The following is an 8604-nucleotide window of genomic DNA, read 5'->3' as shown; positions in this document are numbered from 1 at the left end:
AAACAAACCGGAAAGCAAATTAGCTCATGCTCAGATATCTCTGGGATATCTCGGAATAGGGACAACACTTCTGCTCACTACTGGGGTCACTCTTTTAATTTATCTTGTGACATGGTGGAGAAGAATAAAGTATAGTAATCTCCCTCCCGGCCCCACTCCTCTGCCCCTGCTGGGGAACATAATGCAACTGAGTGTTACAGAAGTGCCCAAAGCTGTAATGAAGGTAATCTGTACATGTATATTCTATATTACTAAAAGGGGGTGTAAGCTTTAACATGTTGTGATCTGTTGTTTTAATCTGAGAATAACATCCTATCATGGCATATAGATAAGAGACACGTATGGACCGGTGTTCACCTGCTACATGGTCAACACTCCAGTGGTTGCATTGGTTGGATATGATGCGGTGAAAGAGGCATTGGTAGATCAAAGTGATGTGTTCAGCAAGAGAGGAGAGGTGGAGGGGATCACTTTGTTGTTCAAAACATACGGTAGGTACACACATTTACTAAAAATATTAGAATATCTTACAGTACATGCTTCATGGAGCGAACCACAGTACACATGTATTTTGCGTAATGCACTAACACAGAAATAAGTGAAATTTGTATTCAGACATTATACTGTGCTGCAGCTTGGAATTGCATGTTGTAATACTAAATACCCATAAATTGTGACTTTCTCTTCAGATACAAGGTGCCAAAACTGCACATTAGTGTAGCAGGTAAGTTAAGATAGATTTCCTGATTGTGCAAACTTCCACTCTGGTTCCCTTTAATACTTTCTGTGGGCATTTCCTTTTGATAAATCACATCATCTGAAGATCTTAGAAGAAATTGCTGGAAGTTGTTTGTAATGTATTTAATCTGCATGTAAAATTGAAAATGTAAAAAAATAAAAAGACTGATATTTTAAAATTATTTTATTGTATATTGTATTGTATATTTGTATACAGTACAATTGTTTAATTTTCAGCATAGTGACTAGGGCACCTCTTGGGATTTTACTTTATAGAAATTTTATGTTCTTACTTTGTACAGTTATAATCAGAAGTTTATATACATGGGCAGAATTTGAAAAATCTGTAGTATTCATTAAATGAAACATGAGTTATCAAGCAAAACACACTTAATTTACATTATAAGGATCTAAATTTAACTAGGCATCTACAATTATCACTATACATATTAAAATATTAAAAACATAACAACATGGAAAATAACAAGATGGTCCGTGTTAAAAAAAAATGCATATCCTTAGTTTTTAATATTGCCTCATTTACCATTAGGGACAGCATGCAGTCTTGATTCTTCTTTTTGACATTCATTCTACTTGGCAAAAAGCATTTAGGTTCAGCAAATCTGTGGGTTGTCTTGAAACCACAAGTTTAAGATCTCCCCAAAGTGGTTCAATGATACTGAAATCAAGAGAATGTGATAGCCACTCCAGTATCTTCCCCCATTTGTTTCTACTGTAGCCACTCAAGGCATCCTGGCCCTGTGTTTTGGATCATTGTCATGATGCAAGATTCAGGTGTGTCCCATACGCAGACTGATAAGTGTAACTTGTCCTCCAATAGCCTCCCTAGGCTGCTGTAGCTCACACATAGTAGGAATGCCATACTTTTCGACATTGGTATGTTCAGTCTTAAAGTGTTTATGTTTGTGACCATAAAGTTCAAATTTGGTCTCATTACTCCAAAGGACTCTAAAGGTTCTAGAAATTCAAAGGCCTCCCTAGACTCAGATCTGTATATTTCAAGTGGGTGGTTTTGTAGCAACCCATTTTTGTTTAAAGCGGAACAAAACCCCATGTTATTTGCCTGTTCCTATACCCTACACATTCACTAAACCCCAGGAACCCCCCAAAAAAAACTCACACCCCGAGTTCAGGAATGCACAGAAGGAGCAGCCAGAAGCCTCCGGGGATGCGTTGCATATGTATCTGGGAAGGCTCTGTGCTCCCAGTCTTGATCCTGTGACAATCAAGACAGAAAGGCAGGGGCTTTACTCTTTTTAAAAAAAAGTTTTAAACCCCCATTAACAAGAAAGGAAGGAAATGTTTACTTTATGTAAAAGAGTTGTCTACCCTTTCATGTAAGAAAAAAAGTTTAGGTCCACTTGGGTAGGGGAATAGGAGGGTGGGTGGTGATTCATTAAAGGGAGAAAAGTCTTGGACCTAAATCCTATAAAGTTGGGGCCTCAGTAAAAGTTATTTGGAGTCAGAGATGTTTACAGAAGGGATTCCTTTCCAACACTAAGAAAGCCTGAACTCCCTGGGCTTCTCCCTCACCATCAGGATCTCCTGAACCCTCTCTACTCTGCATTTCTTGCTTTTCATATTCTTCCTTTTTCTAGATGTCTTTACACTTTTTTCCTATGATTGGCAGGACTAAATAATGCAAAGAGATGCTTTTAGCATCATTACGCTGTAATTGGGGAGTTTCCTGCACTCTCAATATGTCCTTTTTCTTCCACTGAGTATAATTTAGCCTGGAAAAGGGTGTTTTGTAGGATAAGCTGCATTTTTGCTACTAGAGGGGCTCTCAACAAAATGAATAATTAAGTATGCCTGAATTTGGTTGTTTATTGTTAGCAACACAGATATAATCCTGAGATTTGCCTTGTCAAGGATGACCTTCATTCAAATTGTAGTCTTTACCAAATTTCAAAAGATCATGGCCAATGCAATCTCTGGACAAACATTCTCCTACAACTTGCAGGCATTATCATGAGTAATGGAGAAAGATGGAAGGCGATGAGACGCTTCGCTCTAATGACCTTGAGAAATTATGGGATGGGGAAGAGGAGCATTGAGGAGAGGATCCAGGAAGAGACCCAGAACCTGATGGAACAATTTATGAAACAAAAAGGTAGGTTCAGAGGGTCAGAGGTCAATTTGACATTCTTCCTATTCCTCAGAATGATTTTACATTATGTAATACAAAGTAAAAACAATGGACAGGTCTTTTCCTCCCTACAGCTGGTACCTGGTACAGCTGGGTGCTCATACATTTTGTATTGCATCTTACACTTCATTTTATATTATTTAACTTATATAATGATAAATCCCTGTAGAGGCTGACACCCTTTTGGTCTCTAACAACAGACACTACATTTGACCCAACATATCTGCTGGGATTGGCAGTCTCCAATGTCATCTGCTCCGTTGTGTTTGGAAAGAGATTTGATTATGAGGACAAGAAATTTATGACGCTTCTGGAATACATCAGGGAGATCTTTAGTGGTCTGAACTCCCAATCTGGTCAGGTGAATTGTTTGACAACTGCATTTACTATTGTAGTATGCTATAAAACCACAATATAATTCATTTTAATGTCTATAGTTACTTAAGTCAATTATATAATTGTCACTTGATTAACTGTCTGCACTGAAACCTTCTATAAACATTACCTTATGTGATTATATGCAACTTGATATACCGTAGAAAGAGCACCAACGCTAAAGCCAGATATAACTTTCTGGTGAAATAAATGTAAATCAAATTTACTGACTCTATAAAGTTAAACTTTATTTGTATTTTAGATCCTGGCAATGTTCCCAAAATTAATGAGCAAGCTTCCTGGACCCCATCAGAAAGTGTTTTTCAATTTTGAAAAGCTGAGGGCTTTCGTTAGCGAGTCGGTGAAGGAACACAAAGAAGTTCTGGATGAGAACTGTCCACAGGACTTCATACACTGCTTTCTCATAAAGATGGAAGAGGTGAGTTCAGGTACTGAACCAGAAATAGGGATAGAAATGTGTTGTTGTCTCTTTTATGTTTGGTGTAGGGAAAAATAAAAATCAGCAACATTTTTAGCAGCACTTTTGTAATTCTTTAGAGCTTTATAAATTGTGTTTTAGCCATTTATAGAGTATATTTAGAAAGACTGCACACAGAAAATATCATAAATGAATATATATATATATACATCTGCAGATATTTATCAAGTATGTTAACTTCCTGGCTAATACTCAGCCAATACCAATAGCCAATAGCCAATTATTAATATTTTCCAAAGGGAGTACCAGCGTTACTCAACCAGGGTTCCTCCACAGATTCCTTGAGCAATAAATAATTTGAAACCAATGATCTTTTTGGCTATCTGTAAGGGTGACATTCTTCCCAATGGTTAGAACTTAGAACATTCTTCCCACTGATCATCACAATAATGTGTTGTAAGTTGTGGATATTGTAATTTTACAAGTATTACCTGAAATCGACATTAAATATATTTAGGGGGTTCCTCTGTGTTAAGGAGATTAGGAGATATCGGTATTTAATATATGTTCGCTTTCTTTAATATTTATGTGTATATATCTTGGGTAGGTGTGTGTTTGATATACAATAAATGTACAGACCAAATGTATGAACTTTTTTGTTTTTTAATATATATATATATATATATATATATATATATATATATATATATAAGCAAAGAAACACTTTATTATTTATATATATATATATGTGTATATGTGTGTTTTTCTTTTAGGAGAAATGGAACTCAAACACAGAATTTCATGAGGAAAACCTGTTGGGATCAGTGCTTAACTTGTTCTTTGCTGGTTCAGAGACTACAACAACTACCCTGAGGCATGCTTTCCTAATAATGCTGAAACACCCAGAGATACAAGGTATTACCTATGTTCTTTATTCTTGAATAATTGTTATAATCTGTATTTAGAAATACTGCCAACATGTTAGTCATGTTATAAAAAGTGTGCTTTATTAAAAATAGAAATAAGATGAAAGTACAAAAAGGGTTCCAAAATAAAACGGAATGTATCACAGTTTACCAATCCTTGGGTATAGTGGTTGCATTTCTTTTTCTAATTTCCTTGAATTTTTGCCCTGGTGATCCAGCTAGAACCATATTTCCCATTCCATGGCCACATTCTCTTCTCCAATGGCAAGGATTGTCAACATATATGCCCTTTATTTCACTTTAGGTTTCTTTATTTTGGAATTTAAAGCTATGCCATGTGTATAAATACTGTATAAAATGCAATATATATATATATATATATATATATATATATATTTATAAATATATATATATATATATATATATGTGTGTGTGTGTGTGTGAGTGTGTGGCATAAAACATAAAAACTACACTTTTTTCATGACTGCATTCTTTTAGACACTCACATTTTGCCTAGACCCCCACCAGATGTCTATACCAGAGGTTCCTAGGGGTTCACTGACGTATGAGCAATTTGTGACTCTTAAGTCAGTTAAACTGATACCAATACTCTTTTGGCTATCTGTAAGGGTGATATTGTACCCAGAGGCCAACAATGTAAGAGACTTTTTTCCTGCTGTGGATATTGTTAATATTATGAATTCACCGAAGACTTTCTGAAGACTTAAAAGTTATTTGAAGGGTTCCCTAAATGCTAAAGAAACACTGGTCTAAATTATAAATGACCCTATATTCTAAAGAAAAGCCTCAAATGTAACCCCTGAAGTTAATAACACTAATTCTAATAATATAATGGCCATAGAATATTATCACATTGATGATATAGCATATTATAATACAGAAACTATGAAGGTAATAACAACTTGAAAATAGTACCAATATTTTATTGTGCAAAAAGTGTGAACAAAAACTTGGCACACAAACCATCTAGTAAATAATGGATGGTCTGTCTTTGCTTGTTGTGCTGAACCTTGGTTGATGCCATTGTCCTGAAACCTTTTTTCTGTTTACTGGTAATGCTCAATACAGCTTAGATCAGTGTTTCTCAACCTTTTTAAAAAGAGGGAACCTCTTGACAAAACATTAAGGTCTTCAGGGAACCCCTTCTGTAATTGCTATACCCACAATTTACTTTAGTGTGATGATCAGTGGGAAGAATGCCTCTTACATTACTAACCATTGGGAAGAATGCCACCATTATTAGATAACTCAGGAGGAACCAGAAGGTAACAGGAGAATCTAGTTGAGAAACACTGGCTTAGACATTTTTCCTAAACTTCCAAATCATCATTTGCTGGTTAGAATTATAGCTAATATTTCTGTTTGATAAAAACCCCTTGTCATTTTCATAATTTTAATTAAATTTACAGAAAAAGTTCAGAAAGAGATTGACACTGTGATTGGACAAGATCAGCTTCCATCAGTGGAGGACAGAAGCAAGATGCCATATACAGAAGCTGTTATACATGAGAACCAGAGATTTGCCAATATTTTACCTTCAGGATTAATGCATGCTACCAGCAAAGACACCACCTTCAAGGGATACCACATTCCTAAGGTAGAGAGAGATCAAAGGGATACAAGAACACAATGAAGATGAGCTAAATCAGTGTTTTTCAACCGCTGTTCCGCGGCACACTAGTGTGCCTTGAGAGATCTTCGGGTGTACCGTGGGAAATTATCCAATTTCAGTTAATTGGTCCCAAAATGATTTATTTACTGCAAAAAATTTGTCTTCATTTGTCTATACCAGCGATGTATAGTGATAGGCAGAACCAAAAAAAACTCTTCCACTAGATGGCAGCAGGTAGCTAATTTACGTGTCTGACTTTTTGGTGGTGTTCCGTGGGATTTTTCTAATTGTAAAATATGTGCCGCGACTAAGAAAGGTTGGGAAACACTGAGCTAAATGAATAGTTGGAGTTGTGGGGAGGAGGGAGGGGGCTATGTTTTTTCTTTTGCTACTTGTCAGGTTTTTTCTAAATCCGAATACAGATGTACTCCTGGCAACAGGTCCTAATATGTTTTGAGACATCACAGGTTTAGTATTCAGAAAAAAGACATCAAGCATTTGTATCCTCCCCTCCTGTATCACTGTCTGTATTTGTCTGTCATTTGCAACCCCTATTTAATTTAAAGCGCTGCGTAACATGTTGGTGCTATATCAATTCTGTTTATTATTATTAATAACAATAATAATAATAATAATATACCATTATGGCATGTCTTTCTTTTTTTTCTTTTTTTCTACATATAAAAGGAACATTAAAGAATTTAAAAGCAATCCTAAAGCATAAAAAAAATATAACAATAACCTATAGAACATACATATTAGGCCTGATCAAGGAGGCTCTTCCACGATAGTCCATCTTCTCCTGTCTTGGGAGGCTTCATTTGGAGCATGACAAAATATTCTTTTATAATATTCTAATAAGAAAACTATGGTAATCTGTCTTTATTAAGAACATACCAGAGCTTGAGAGAAACCTTTATGCATATCAAATATATTATTTTTTTATATATTATTTTAATTTCAGAACACTTTGATTGTTCCTGTACTTACATCTGTCTTGAAAGACTCTAAATGGTTCAAGGACCCAAATGAATTTGACCCAGAACACTTTCTTGACGAAATGGGCCCTTTAAGAAGAATGATGCCTTCATGCCATTTTCTGCAGGTATCAGAGGACTGTATAATTCCTAACCTGGAATTAATTTATTGGATATAAAAAAAAAATACTCAAAAAGAAAAATGTATTTACTGACCCTAACCTAAAACCTAATAAAAGTAATTATCATCATGGCCCAACAACCCTCCTATAGCAATGTATATATATTAAATTTTAACATGGCTGCAAGCCTATATGAATTATTTTGTGTTGTTCAGACTGCTGTGTGGTCAAATGAAAGGTGCAATTTTTTTTACTCCTTGAGAAATGTGCATTGTTAAAGCAGAACTAAAGTTACTTTTTTGGTTAATTAGCAATGTGCTTAACTTGTTAACAATTTGGGCTAGTTTAGAAAAGTCAGCTGCATAATGGACATGTTGCATATTTAGTAAGGACTTTGGGTCTTTATCTTTTAGAAAGACATTTTATCTGTGACTTGCAATGATATAAAACTATAATCAAGGCACAACCACGGCCAAAACTATTACCCAGCCACATCCATTTGCAAAAAAACAAATATTGCTGCCGCTATGCAAATAAGATTACAAGTTTTACATAAAATCTGTGTTTACTACAAAAGCTCTAGCTCTCATTATATGGTAAACTGAATTTTGAGCCAGTGGCTTCTACTCCAAAAGACTGTGTAAATCTATGTCTTGCTCAGTGCTGTAAGTGTCCACAGTTGCTAAATAACAGGTAGATTCTGGTCACTAAAGTGGAAAAGAAGGAGGAGAGATTCATTGTTCAGTAAACTACATAGGGTAGTCATTAAACTTTTTATGCAGGCTAATGCTGTATGATTACTGGAGTTGCTGTGATTACATCAAGCCAGGGGGTTGGAGACTTATTTTTATAGTTTTTATTGCTGTCCAGGGTTCAGCTACAAATTATGAAATGAGGGCTTAGTCCAACTGGTAGATAAGAGCACAGCAGAATTATTGCTATTAAACTCAACATTAACTTTGGCTAATTTTGAGCAGGACATAGTTCAAGTAAAAAGCGTGACAAATACAATAAAAACTTATTTACTTGATAAAGTTTTAATGGACAACACAAACAAATTTTCACGTAGGACATCCAGTAACGTCCCCAAACCAGTAACGTCCCCAAACTAAACTCATGAAGGTAAATCCTTTTTCAGTTTTGGAAATCTTGCTCAGAGTTTGCAAACACAACTAAAGTCTACAGGGAAAAAAATCTGAATAAATGATGTCAGTTTGTAGGGCT

At 35.3% G+C, this 8604-nt stretch overlaps 1 pseudogene; it reads left to right on the top strand.

The window, feature by feature from the left end:
• Positions 1–364: 364 nt before the first annotated feature.
• On the top strand, positions 365–8392 carry LOC140344155 (cytochrome P450 2B1-like; annotated as a pseudogene).
• The last annotated feature ends 212 nt before the right edge of the window (positions 8393–8604 follow it).

This window comes from Pyxicephalus adspersus, chromosome Z, assembly GCF_032062135.1.
Source record: "Pyxicephalus adspersus chromosome Z, UCB_Pads_2.0, whole genome shotgun sequence".
Classification (NCBI taxonomy): Eukaryota; Metazoa; Chordata; class Amphibia; order Anura; family Pyxicephalidae; genus Pyxicephalus; species Pyxicephalus adspersus.
This window is presented reverse-complemented; position numbering and strand designations above follow the sequence as displayed.